Source organism: Lonchura striata, chromosome 5 (genome assembly GCF_046129695.1).
Source record: "Lonchura striata isolate bLonStr1 chromosome 5, bLonStr1.mat, whole genome shotgun sequence".
NCBI lineage: Eukaryota > Metazoa > Chordata > Aves > Passeriformes > Estrildidae > Lonchura > Lonchura striata.
The window spans coordinates 5,070,113-5,083,284 of NC_134607.1; the positions used below are offsets into that span (position 1 = coordinate 5,070,113).

General features: G+C 40.4%; 1 protein-coding gene across 16 annotated transcripts in view; it reads right to left on the reverse strand.

Annotated features, from left to right (window-relative positions):
* LOC144246307 (uncharacterized) overlaps positions 1 to 13,172 on the reverse strand; it is a 304,135-nt gene that overhangs the window by 66,505 nt on the left and 224,458 nt on the right. For 14 of the 16 annotated variants that reach the window (XR_013339981.1, XR_013339983.1, XM_077783235.1 and 11 more), the window contains 2 exons: positions 8,051 to 8,153; positions 1,544 to 1,718 (listed from right to left, as the gene is read on the reverse strand). The gene's annotated coding sequence lies outside the window, so the exon portion shown is untranslated. Of the gene's footprint in view, positions 1 to 1,543; positions 5,363 to 8,050; positions 8,157 to 13,172 lie in introns of those variants that run through there. The other 2 variants (XR_013339982.1, XM_077783248.1) reach the window with 2 other exon arrangements.

Here is a 13,172-nt window from a genome sequence, read left to right on the forward strand (position 1 = left end):
TGCCCAGGACTATTTCCAAGTGGAAATGACTCCTTAAGCTATAAATGCACATAAGACACATAACTGCCTGCATGACTGAAATGGCTTCCGGAAGGAGGAGGCAGAATCTGAACTGCCACCTCCAACTCTGTTTCTCAGTGACACGGAGGCAGACTCCCACTAATAGCTGAAAGTTATATTAAGAGGTTCTGTGATGTCCTGCCAGGGTCTTTACTAGGCTTCTAGAGTACAAAGGTCATATACTGTTTATTTATAGATAAGGAGGATACTCCACAAACCACGAAGCTTGGGGAAGCTTTTGCTTCTAAGATAAATAATTCAGTGAAATAATGCAATATGCACATTTTGAGAAATTAATTTAAAAGTGTCCCCATTAACTAATATACAGTTTTGAGAAGAAAAGACACATGTATAAATATTGCTCAGCTGGGGCAGAGCTTACCTTAACTTACTAGTAAAAATAAATGTGCAGGAGATTCCTCCACTTTTAGATAGACTGAGCAGTGCTGTGATGAGGATTCCTCTTACTATGTATTTGTACAGCACTTAGCACAGCTATATCTTTTGTCTCTACACACAAGACTACTTTCTCCTCTGCATCTGATGGTTGGACTTGGCAATCGTAGAGGTCTTTTCCAACCTAAACAATTCCATGTTTTTTTGTAGCAACGGTAGGTGTTGTAAGTACAATGCTATGTTCACCCTCGGCTGCAGGGCTTGGTTTAGGTCTGATTCTCACCCCAGTCCTGCCAATCACTTGGTCAAATCACTCCTGCCTTGCCTCTGCTCCCCTGGGACCAGGTAGTAGAGCGCTAATGTTTGCCAGACAGCTGTTGTGTGCCTTAATTATCTACACAAAGGGAAACAGAATTACTGCAAATTCTCATCCAAGGATGTTAAATGCACGCAGTGTCTGTCAGTAACATCAGCAAATCAGTCAGTATTTTGAGTGCATATAAACACAAGCTGTTCTCTAACAAATAAACATTTTTTTTTCCTCTTTTCAGTTAAAGAAAGGACTAAAGTAGCCCCCAGTCCTATAGTGAACCCTGCTTTACCTCCCACTCCTCACTTATTAACAGGCTGGAAAAAGAAAGCATATTGTGCCTCTCTCTCCAGACACTGCTTTTATTTGAACATTTCTGATTTTCAAACCTGACAGAGCCTTTAATAAGATGTAATAGGCAAGCTGAATGTCAGTCCCAAGAGTCAGAAAAACACTCCATTTTAACCTGTCTGAAATGCAGCAAACAGCTTCAAGAAAGAAAATGGTCAGAATTAGTTCAGTATTCTGTATTAAGACAATTCTACTGTATCAGTCTGAAAAATGGGTGTACACTTGACCTATATTGCCTCTGAAAAATGTATAAGGTCACTGTTTTTGTGCTGGTGAATGCTTTGCCTGTTTTTCCACTTTTTTTTTTCCAAGGAAATATTTTCCTGAATGGGATGGGGGAGAAGCTGCTTGAATTTGTTTTCTGGAAGAGCCCCTTAGGAGATTTTCTCCCAAATTTGCCCCAAACCAGGACAACTGATTTCTTACCTTATTTGAAAAATACAGCTAATGGGGTTGCTCCCAAGGCAGCGAAGCTGGTCACTGTTGGTCACTCCTGTCCCACAGTGGTGAGGTTTATAGTTTCCCGCGAAGATGGGCAGGGCCATTTTCTCAATCTACTGACCCTCACAGTTTCCTTCCAATTTCTGCTCAACAGTAACACCTGTGGAAAAAATATTTCCCATTTTTACTGCTTTCAGCACCTCAAGCTACTTTTGAAATGGCTTTTGATGGGTTGTATCTTTTACTGCCATCAATGTACTGTCCACGGCATTTTCTTCTGACATCTGCTTTCCTGCTGCTCTCATTCCTCTCCCTCCTAATGAAGATTTTAGTCATTCTTCTTCCTTCCCCCTTACTCTCTGTCTATCAAGAATACTTACAAAAACCCAGAAAGATGTTTTGCTTAGACACCGAGTTAAATGTCAACATAGACGTTTATCTCCTGCAGTGAAACAGATTTTCAAAACAGCTTCTCCATTTTCCACTGCTACTGACACCATTGGTGACAGGTTTTCAAGTGAGCACAGCATCAACCTGTTTCTGCTCCAATTCCTATGATCAGATATTTGGAATAGTTCAGGGCCAATACAGCTAAGCATTTTTCCAAGTCCAGTCTTCTCTCCTGCAGTATAAATAGGACTTCAGAATTTTTGACATTGTGATCCTAATCTTTTGGTGCCCCATTATGTCATATGAAAAAAAAGGTATTTTTTCTTATCCCAAGCTTAATCTTTTCCAAATATTTTATTATACACAGCTTGTCTTGAATTTTAACCTGAAACTCTACTAATTTAGAAATACCACTTCTATGTTATGTTATGTTGTTATGTAATGTCATGTCATGCATTATATTTATTATATTTTGCAAAAAGAGATGATTTGACTTCTAAGACAGTTCCGTTTCAGCAGACTAAGATTTGCAAAGTCCCTTTGCATTAAGAAACCTTCTCAAAATGAAATCTAGTAAGGAAAAATTCCCACAGACAGCAAGACCCTACTGCGATTTAGTTAAAATCAGTCTCTCCATTATTATGACTTTGTATATTTGTTTGGCTGGTCATTTGGTTTTGCAGGAATAATCTTATTAGTCTACAAAACCTGGTGAGTAAGTTGTAATTTTAATAATTTTCTCTTTCCATTGTTTTCCATTTGAAGTTCTGTGCTCTTATTTCATAGAAGGTGCTATGAAGGGGAAACCATGTCTGTGGACACAGTAGCTCAGGCAGCTGAAGTTACTGAAGCATTTATTAGCCCATCCCAAGGAGTTCTCTTGTCTCAGTATGTAACAGACTGATGATCCATGTTCTTCCTACCTTCTTTAGATTTCAGGGTTACCTCTCTCTTCCCATTACTTCTCTCTCCCATTTAACCCTCTTGTCACTGGCAAGCAGGAAAATCCCAGAACAGGCTGATCTCAATAAGCTCCCAATTAGAATCAGGGCTCTACACAAAGTGAACACTACCCAACACAGGACAGAAAAGTCAAAAGCATATGGTGTTTATCCAGCAAACAAAAAAAAACACCTTAAGTGTTACAACACGATTAAATTTTACAGAGAGGTACCTCAAGAGTAACACCCAGACTCAGCACTCCAGTACAACTCAGTCTGAAATGCTCAGAGGAGTTAAATGCATGCTCAAATGATTCACTAACTGGAACCCACAGAAGTTTCCCTGGTATTACCAAATGTGCCCATGCTTTAAACTGATATGGCTGCCAAGACTTAACTTCTTTTGAAGCACAGACCCTTTAGGTAATACTTATTTCACTCAAGGCAACCTGGTCCTGGATAACTTAACTGCGCTATATCCACCACACTAACCTAATGCCTAAACACAAATTACATTTCAAAAATACAATCTTAAAATCCTTTTCTAGTTTCATTACCAGATGCTATAGGGCATCCTTTCATCTCCAATTAGCACGAGGTAGTTTCAAAACAAACAAAAACAAAATGGCTCTCCACAACAGATAGGACTCCTTGCAAAGGGAGGCTACAAGGCTCAGAGGGAGGTCGGGCAAGTTTACAGAACAGAAATCACTTCAGATGCTAATGAGAAATAAACTATGCCTGACTGCATGTTTCTCTGGGCTGGGTGAGCACCAAGAGATCACTTAGCTGAAATATGATCTACAATTTCCTTGTCCTTACACACTTCCTTAGGCGTTTGGTTCAGACAGGGCTGAGGACAGGTGCCAGTCTGAGCAGCTGGACAGTCCTCCTGGTGCACGATGAGTCCCAGCACTAAGCTCAGATTTTCCAGCCCTTCCTGAAGGGAACTCTGACTCCATGCACACTGCTGTAGAGTGAATGATCAGCAATAATTAAACAAAATGCACAGTGTTACACACTGAGGCTTAACCAAATCCTGTGTCGACCCACTGAATTTGAACAATTTTACTCAAATTGAACAGAGAAGTTTCACAATTTTTAAACTTTACCTTTCTAAGGAAAAAGCCAGCCATTTTTTCAGTTCCACCCAAATTAAATAGCTCCAGATACAACAGAGGTTTTGTGAATTTTTAATGCATTTCACTTACATATTCCAAATGATATTTCATATTTCCAGCCAAATCAGAACTGCTCTATTGATCACCTCAAGTTCTACTGATCCGTTACCAAGTTTAATAACTTTTAATTCAACCTGGCCACATGCACAGATGAGTCCTTAGTATTCTTAGCTAAATCAGAGAGCAAAAATGATTGAATCTGTGACAAACACACATTTGCCTCTTCTCCACTTCTATCAGAATCAGATGCAAGAAGAAATTCCACCAGAAAAGCTTTTTTCAAGAGGCTGCCAACTGATTCTATAGATTCAGCTAAAGGGCAGAATTCAGTGCATTTCTCCAAACAGATTCTCCTCATCTCTCTGCCGAGGATACAAGAAGCAAACTAGAAAAGGGGCAGGGGTCATGGCTACAGTAACACAGCAACGTCACTGATTTGTACAGGCCTTTGTGAGCAGCCAAGGTCTTATCTTGATTTTTTAGGTGAGAATTTTAAGATCATTAATCTTGAAATGGATTATAATTTGGCCAACTGAAATTTCACCCAAACATACTCGGCAATCAATTCCACCAATTATAATCCATACATACACAGTGCCTTGGCTACAGCCTAGCATGAAGGACGTAGTTACTTAGAAACATGCTTTCAGTTTCAGGGATGAAAAGCAAATCTTAGTTAAGGAAACTCTTGAATTGTTTAGACTGAAGATGAAAATTCTGCCTTCTGTCTTTATTTTAAGCAATACAGCAGTTTTCAGAAACTGCACTGGTAACACTGAAAGGAGGCTGATATGATGTAACTAGGTGAGATGACCCTTGGAGTGTTGCAGGCTCAGAGTCATCCTAACTGTTGTGTCTTTGTTTTTCTAAGTGTAGGGAGAGAAAAATCCTGCCCCTCTGAGGTTTGGGATCTAACCCACCTTTGTATAGTTTCTAACACTGATTTTCCTATGGGTTAAATGAATCCTCCCACTGTGCACAGGAGGCTACTGGGATGTGTCCTGCGAACCCCCTCCTTCTCCCCTAACAGATTTCTGCCTGATGATCTCATTCTCCACTCATATCTTCTCATCCCATCTGTATGCCAATAAGTCATAAATCTGTCCCTTCTTTCATGGCTTGTCTCATTTCATCTCATCCTGTCTCACGTCTCTTCTTGGGTGTTTTGTTGTCAGTTATGAGTCACTATAACTCAGACTATATTCATATCTGAAACTCTCCTCCCTCCCCACATTACTGTTCAATAAATGCTACTTAGGTCCAATGAATGCCCTGACTTAAAAAAAAAAAAACAAACAACGGGGGGGGGTGGGGGGGGAAGGGGGAAACTCCTAAACTTTTTAAATGTTTTGAACATTATCAAGGAAACCAAAATTACAGACCACAGTTTTGGGAACTTTAAAAATTTGAGAGTTTTGCAAAGTTTTATAATTAGGAAAAGTTCCTTTTAAAGTGACATCATCTTCTAGAAATACTGACTGTGATAAAATACTGATTGCAAGCTTCTCAGATCCCAAAATTACACAAAATTTGTGAAATGGAAGCACTCCTTCTGTGAAAACAGAACCAAACTAAAAGCTGTATCTCTCAAACACAGCAACACTTGTAAGGAGTTTTGTTATAACTGTAATTTGTTTAGAAAATAGTATATCAGGGTAGTGTTATAAACATGAAGGGTTTGCAAAAAGCATTAAGTACATTTTTCCCCAAAGAAAGAAAAAAAATTGCTTTCTAAAACAGCTTGTTACTCATAGTTACCCAAATCATATACAGTCTGAAATTTCTTAGAGGAAAAACCAACTTTCAGAGTATTTTATTTTGAGGAATGATCACAGTCTGAAATCAAAAGTCTATTTTTCCCATAATGATGAGTTTTCAGAACATTAAGGAAGGTTTGTAATTCTCATCTAAAATACTGGATGTTTGATTTGACCATCACCTTTGGTACAGAATGAGTCCATAATTTCAGCTTAGAGAATGTTCTCAGGTACTATTCTTCCCATCTATTGTTAATAAAATTGGTGTAAGCCTTGTTTCTCCTGCCTTTAAGTGATAACTTTATGGAACTAACTGCATAACTGAGCAGTAAAACATTATTTAATCTCAAGTGTACTTATTTTTAAAAGGGTTAAAAGTTTAAATTATTTAGATACAATTAATCTTACAAGAAAACAGTATCACTCCTAAAAGCTGAACAGAAACCTTTCCTAAATCTGCATTAGGAGATTCTGGCAAGAGTTTCCTGTTCTTACAGAGAGAACTGCAGGTCTAAAGTGAGTCTGAGGATGTTTCTGAAGACTAATGAGCTGGTAGAAAACCTAGAATTTTCCCCATTGATTTTATTTTTTTGGGACACCATGGCAAGCAACTACTTGCACTGAATGTTCAATGCTGGAAAAAAAAAAAAGGTAAAAAAAGACAAAATACTGAAAGGAAAGTACTAATAACACTAAATACTGTACCATCATTCATTGGTCCCATGTTACATCTGCATTATGTGCAGCAAAACTTGGTACTTTGGGACTTACTATCAATTTTCCATATAACTTATCTGAGGTTCCCTCAAATGAAGCAAACTGAATGAAGTCCCAGAAGCAGTTTGGTAGCAGAATCTGAGAGTACACTGACAGTGTCTATGAACACACTGCCAAAACCATGGGAATAAAAGCTAAAAATACCAACGTGAATAAATATCTGGAAGCTGATAAGAGTGTGTGGTTCAGGAATTAAAATAATACCTGCAGTAACTTTGCTGTTGAATTGCATCTCCTTTTCAGGCAGTCACATATGACGTAACATTGAACGAGTGATTTTTCACGTAACAGTGATATAACCATTAAATATATACCCTTGGGAGGTACCTCTGCTTTTGTGGGTTTGTTCAAAATACTTCATTATGAACCATAGTTAATTATAACAGCTTAATAATTGCAATAACATAAGAATGCAATGACTGTACAAATAAAATATTTTCTCTGAACGCCCCTTGGTATTGGTGCACTCGGCAAGCACAACTCTTCCCTTTACTCCCATTAACTCTTACCTTTACTCCCATTAGCTTTACTCCCATTAGCAGCTCATTTGCTTCCCCCAGTTAATCAGCTACAAAGTTGTGTACAGCCAGCCTCTGCACTTACACCATCATAGAAACATGCATGTAATAACTTGGAGCCGGTGTCACTTCGCACATCCACGGCATGTGTATCATCACCTGCTCACACGGAGCAAGGAGAAGGAATCACACACGCATCCTCCCTGCTTCAGAGACATGGAACATAGACTCAACAGAGTCGTGCTGCTTTCTCCCGTATGTATTCATAAAACAAAAATCTATCTTCCTATTATCCAGAAAATTACAACATTTCTCAAGATTGTTCTTGCCTTCCAACTAGAAAGTCTCATTTCTGCACTGAGAAGAACTGTAAAAGCCTTCTTTTCTTTCAGCTGTATACAGGACATATACACAACCTAAAGCTCACAAAAATTCTTGAGGCCTGGCAAGTGACACAGGACCTCTGACATGTCTGGGATCCAAAATTCATTTCTTCCTCACTGTAGGCCTAGTCCAGGACCTAATTCCTGAGGTCACTGGGAGTGTCATAGTGCCTTAGCCCATCAGAAGAGGAAGGGCTGTTCACTCTGCTCCAGTGGAAGTCAGAGAAGGACCCTCTTTCTCCACCACTTCTCAGATGGCCATCAGTGCACTGGGAGTAACAGACAGTAAAATCTGACCTTGCTAACAGATGTGATGGACAGCAGCATCAATGTGTGTTGAACTTTCAGCTGCAACTCTACAAACCTGGCTCCATCTTTAAGTTGAATGGGGGCATTCTGACGAAACATCTTTCATCTTTCACATGAATTTTCATTTATTTATATAATTTTCTCACCCACTTTGTATGAGTTAACAAGCACAAGAAATGCAGAGCATACCACGTGTGTGCACCAATTACTGGTGTATGATACGAAAGTGCAAATACCTGAATACCTTGCAGATTAGTCTCCAGTGGCTCCTCTTCATGTGTTCTGAGTTCATTTTGCTAGATTACTGCTTTTTCTTTTTAGGGGTAGCCTGAGACAGATCTGCTGGAACAGCAGAAGAAAAAGCCATCTGAGTATGAATTTAGAAAACACAGAATAAACACAGCAAAAGTCAAAACATCATTATTAAAGTACTGTTACCCCCTTCAGTCTAGTGACTGATAAATGTGACATATCATGCAGAACAGGTAAACAAACAACAGCAAACAAACAATTTCATTTCATAGGAAAAGATGGAAAATATTTGCACTGCTCCTTTAGCAATTTTTTTGAGCCTCTTGAACTGAACCACCCTCAAGACTACTGGCAGTGCTTGAAGGTTTGCTGGATTTAGTGGCTACTTTGCCAACCCTTCTCCTGCTCCCCTTCTTCAGCTGAACCAGAAACCTGTTATTAGCTGCGGTACAAGATCTGCATACACAGACACCTCACTGGCTTAGGCCAACCCACCTGGAGTGTGCACGTTCTTGGAAAGCTACAGTCCAAACCTAAGGAAAACTTTCCATCTCTTGGTTACTCAGGAACTGGGGACAAATGATTTGTCATCAAGGCCATATCCCCTGCCACAAAAACTGGCATAAGCTTGCATTGAGTAAAGTCATGCTGCACCATTTCATACAAGCAGAGAATTTGGGAAAATGCCCTGTGAAATTCTTCTAAATTCACCAGAATGAACACCAGAGAAGTGTTTTCTCTTGAGGCCAGTAAGAAAATGTGTGTTCTACCTTTGTGGAAGAGTCAGTTAACTGACCTTAACATGAAGATAAATCAACTAAGTACACATATATTGTAACTTCATATAGGGTGAGAACAGAAATGTTATGGAATGCCCAGAGTATACTTCATTTCTCCTTCTTTGGTATTTTCCTTTATTCTGCTCATCTTTCAAAACTCCAGGCAGCCCCACCAACCAGACCCTGCCATGGGCCATATCAGGCACAAGTCCAACTCCTCTAACCCCTGGCTCTCCTGGTCTCTTGCCTCTCCTTACCATTCTGTCCTGATGACTGCATGGCAGATTGGTGTGTCACCTCATCAGAGGTCACACAGCAGCACAGAGGTCTAATTAAAATCCAGATCCAGTAGCAAAAGACCTACATGGTTTCCCAGTTTCAAACACTTCTGTTTGCTAAGTTTTTGCCTTTCTCTGAACAGAAGGCCCTACACATCCATTTCAAACAGGTTCTAAATGCATTCACTGTGTATGTAAAGTACTTTCCATAAAGGTATTCTTTCATTACATATTGTTGAGCTTGGGTCTCTTACGAATATTGATGCAAGCCTGAGATTTTCAAAACTCAGGGCAATGTGATTTTAGAAGATACAATTTTCCCTAACAGCAATTTCTAAAGATTTTGGGTCCCTCTGAAAATTGCTGAACCTGATCACCCAAAATCACCCATTGTTTTAAAATATTAAGGCAAGGTATATTGTGAAACAGGATGGAGTGGCCACTATTTGGATGAGATGAAATTATTTACACATCAGTAACATCCCATGGAGCTCCAAACCATGTCCTTTCCTGGTAGGCAAACTCTGCCAGTAGCTGCAAGTATATAATCTCCCTATAGTAAACTGTAAGGCTAGAGCAGGAAATTATAGATAAAGTCTGCGCACTGAGTAATTGCAGGGAGTCTAAAGCTGAGGATCTAATTATTAGTCTTACCTCTATCAAGGTGCAACAAGAATAAGCTGAGAAGTGCAAGAGTGCCTGACAAGGCCCCAGGCTCTCCACAGCTGCTGAGATGCCTCACTGTTCTGGAGAATTTTAAGGCTGATCTCACGTGGAGGGAACATGAGACATTTGTTTTTGCTGCCATGCTGCTGATGCAGGTGTCTGGAAGGTTCATTTACCCATACATTCCCCTCACACATGGCCCAGTGCTGGGTTCCCCTTCTCTGGGCTGCTCAGGCACAGTGAGCACCAGGTGCATGGGGAACAGCTCTGGGGCAGCCAAACTTCTGCTGGCCTGTGGCAGGGAAAGCCCAGGGGAAGACTCTCTTTAAAAAAAGAGATGTCTTGCTTGGAGTTCTTCCATCTCAAGCTCTGCTTTGCACAAGCAACTATTCTAGATTTATGATTTACTGGTGGTTATTACACATTCAAACAGCAGCTGACACTTCACCCTGCAGACTGAAGGGAACAGCCAGGACAAGAAGGTGATCACTCCTTCCCCATGCTCTAACACACACTCAAACAAAACACTACCAGGCTGGAGGGCAATTGCACACTTCTTTCTCTGGACTCCTCTGGATTTCTCTGGATGTCAGCGTGCCTGAGTAACAAACGCATGGGACTCTTCCTCCAAACCTAAGACAAGTTTCTCTCTGAAATGTGCAAATGATACGGCACCAAGTTCTTTCATTTTACATGATAGTATGGACTGTCAGCTTTCTCCTGCCCTGACAGAAACTGCATCATGGCTTGCTTACAAATTCCCACTGAAAGCAAGTGGAATGTCCTCACTGGCTTCAAGGAGAGCCAGAACGACTTCTGTGTTATTTTGAAGTATAGCAAATTATATCCATTTCCTTGGGCAGCATAAAATACTGTACTTGGTACATAAAAACTATTTAACTAAGAAAAAGGACCTGAAATTTCACTTTTTAGTGCTTCAAGCTTTTTTTTTCAATGCCTATGGCCCTTCAGGCAGCTGCAGGACTTTAACAGAACAGTGGAGGAAGAGAAACTGGAAAAACCATAACTGAAATATGAGTAAACAACCTAATCTGCAACACAGATCTGTAGCAAGCCTGGTTTCACTGCCAGTGAAGTCCAAGACAAGTTTCATCTTCACAGTAAGCAGCAGCACATTTTTACTCAGTATTGAAAAGCATGAGCACTTTATAAGTTCATATATTTAAAACATGTTGCCCGCAATTGGGTCAAGTGAAAGTTTACGCCACATGATTTTTCCTCCCAAGTTTGCTAAAGCTCTCAGACAAAGTCCAGAGCCCTCTTTTTGTATTTTCTGAGATACAAAACAGTATGAGGAACCTGGGCTGCCCTACACCTTCCCTTCTCAAGCAGAAGACAAATGTGTCATTCTTAGTTCAAGATTAAGTTTTATTACCTGGGATATTGTTGTGGCTTTCAAGTCTAATTTAATTCACCCCAATGTCAACTGACAAAGCAAAATCTGACCTTTCCTTACACAGCCTGCAAAAAAGTATCCCTGGCGGCTGAAGCACACAGACAGGAACAAATACCTTTATCTGTTCCACGGTTTGCACAAACACACTCTTTGCAGCCTGCAGTGCCCACTTGGCAATTCTGAAAACCTAAGCCCTGCATGGTACCACTGCTATTTGCACCACAATCTTTGCTATTTGATTGGGGGATGAGATCCACAAAGAATACCAAAGAAATTCTGACCCATAAAGTCACTGTCCTACTCCACAGGTCTTTTCTTTGCCAAATGCAACTGGTCCAAGTCTGTCATCATGTGTCCCATCTGCCTTTCCAGTGAACCCGTACTGGTACATCCTACGCAGGTAAATCCCCGAGGAGCTTGTTCCAGGAAGGGCCTCTGATGGTGCATGTGGAGAGGGCAGATGGGATTTGCAGCAAGCCACAGCTTGATCATCCTGAGAAAATGCCACTCCTTAGCCAGCCCCTCTCCTTTAACACATGTATGGGGGGCCCAAAAAGCCCCTAAAGCAAAGGAACAGCCCTGCTTGGCCTCACAGGAGCTTTAAAGGCTGTGCAAAAAAATCAAATGCTACATGAATAACATCCAAGAGTCACAGGCACAGCCTTTGTTAGTGATGAATGCAATGCTGATGATGATGATTTGAAAAAGCCAAATTTTACATCAAGAATCTGACTGAAAGGATTTGGACCTGACTAGAGGGCTTAAGCTAGGAGATGTTCCTTACAGTAACCCAATCTAGCTCAATGAGACTGTCCATATCAAATCCGTATTTTTATTTTTATATTCACAGTGGAACTGCACTACCAAACTTATTGACTTAAGCTGGCCACAAAGGAAAGTGCTGGCAAGAAGGATTCTGAAATAATTTTAGTTACATAAAATGCCTGTGCTGCTCTTGGATGTTCCATCAAGAAACAGTTCACAAGGCTCTGCCTAGAAGCTTACACTTATTACTTACATGTACAGAAACCAGCACTTAGGATGAACCATCTGTATTTTAAATACAGGGGACTGAGGCATGGAAAAATAATAATGTCCATCCTCTCCTAAAAAATAGTGAAAAAAACTATCCAAAGTAAATACATGATTTGTGAACTATTACACACTGGAGTTTTATTTTCAGTTAGATCTTTCTTTCCTAATCCTTTTAGGAGCAGAATATCATTAGTCTAATTGAAGACTATGTGCCTTTATTTCCTCCTTCCCCTCAGAGCAAGACCACACCAATCAGCGTGTGTTCATCCTGCAAATCAGTGCCTGGGAGCAGTGTGCTTTCCTCAGCAGCTGGATGCTGGCTTCGTCACCGAGCTCCACTCAGCCACCCTGCTACTTGTCACTAAAATGCAGCACGTCAATCACTTGCACTGCTCACGAGAATTAGCACAACACAAGTCTAATTAGAAACTAAACACTGTGTTATCTGCAATGATTTGGAGATGGAGTAAGCTGATACATGTTTTAGGAACCTTTCTTGCCACACAGTAGTTCGTGATAACACCCACCTCACAGCCCATTAGTGAATCAAAATATTATACTGTATAAATACTACTTTGCTCTTTTCCTTTTCACAGAAGCCCCAAGTCTCAGAAGCCTTGGTTATTACCGAGCACATGAGCCTTGGTTATATTGGAACATTGTAGGAAATGGAAAGCAGGCCTGACTGTCCAAAAAAAACAAAATGAAAGCCAGTTTACTGTATACTTTGGTCCTGTCTCTAGAGAAGCAGCTCCAACTAGCCTCCAGACATTTTAGACTGCAATACCTATTGGCAGAACCAAAGAAACTCTACACTGCATGACACTGCATGGACTGTCAGTCCGTCTGCACTGGGCTGATCCCTTTCGCCTGCTCCTTCCTGGAGAATACAATGTAACCCACTATAAATCCAGACAACACTACTTCAAGC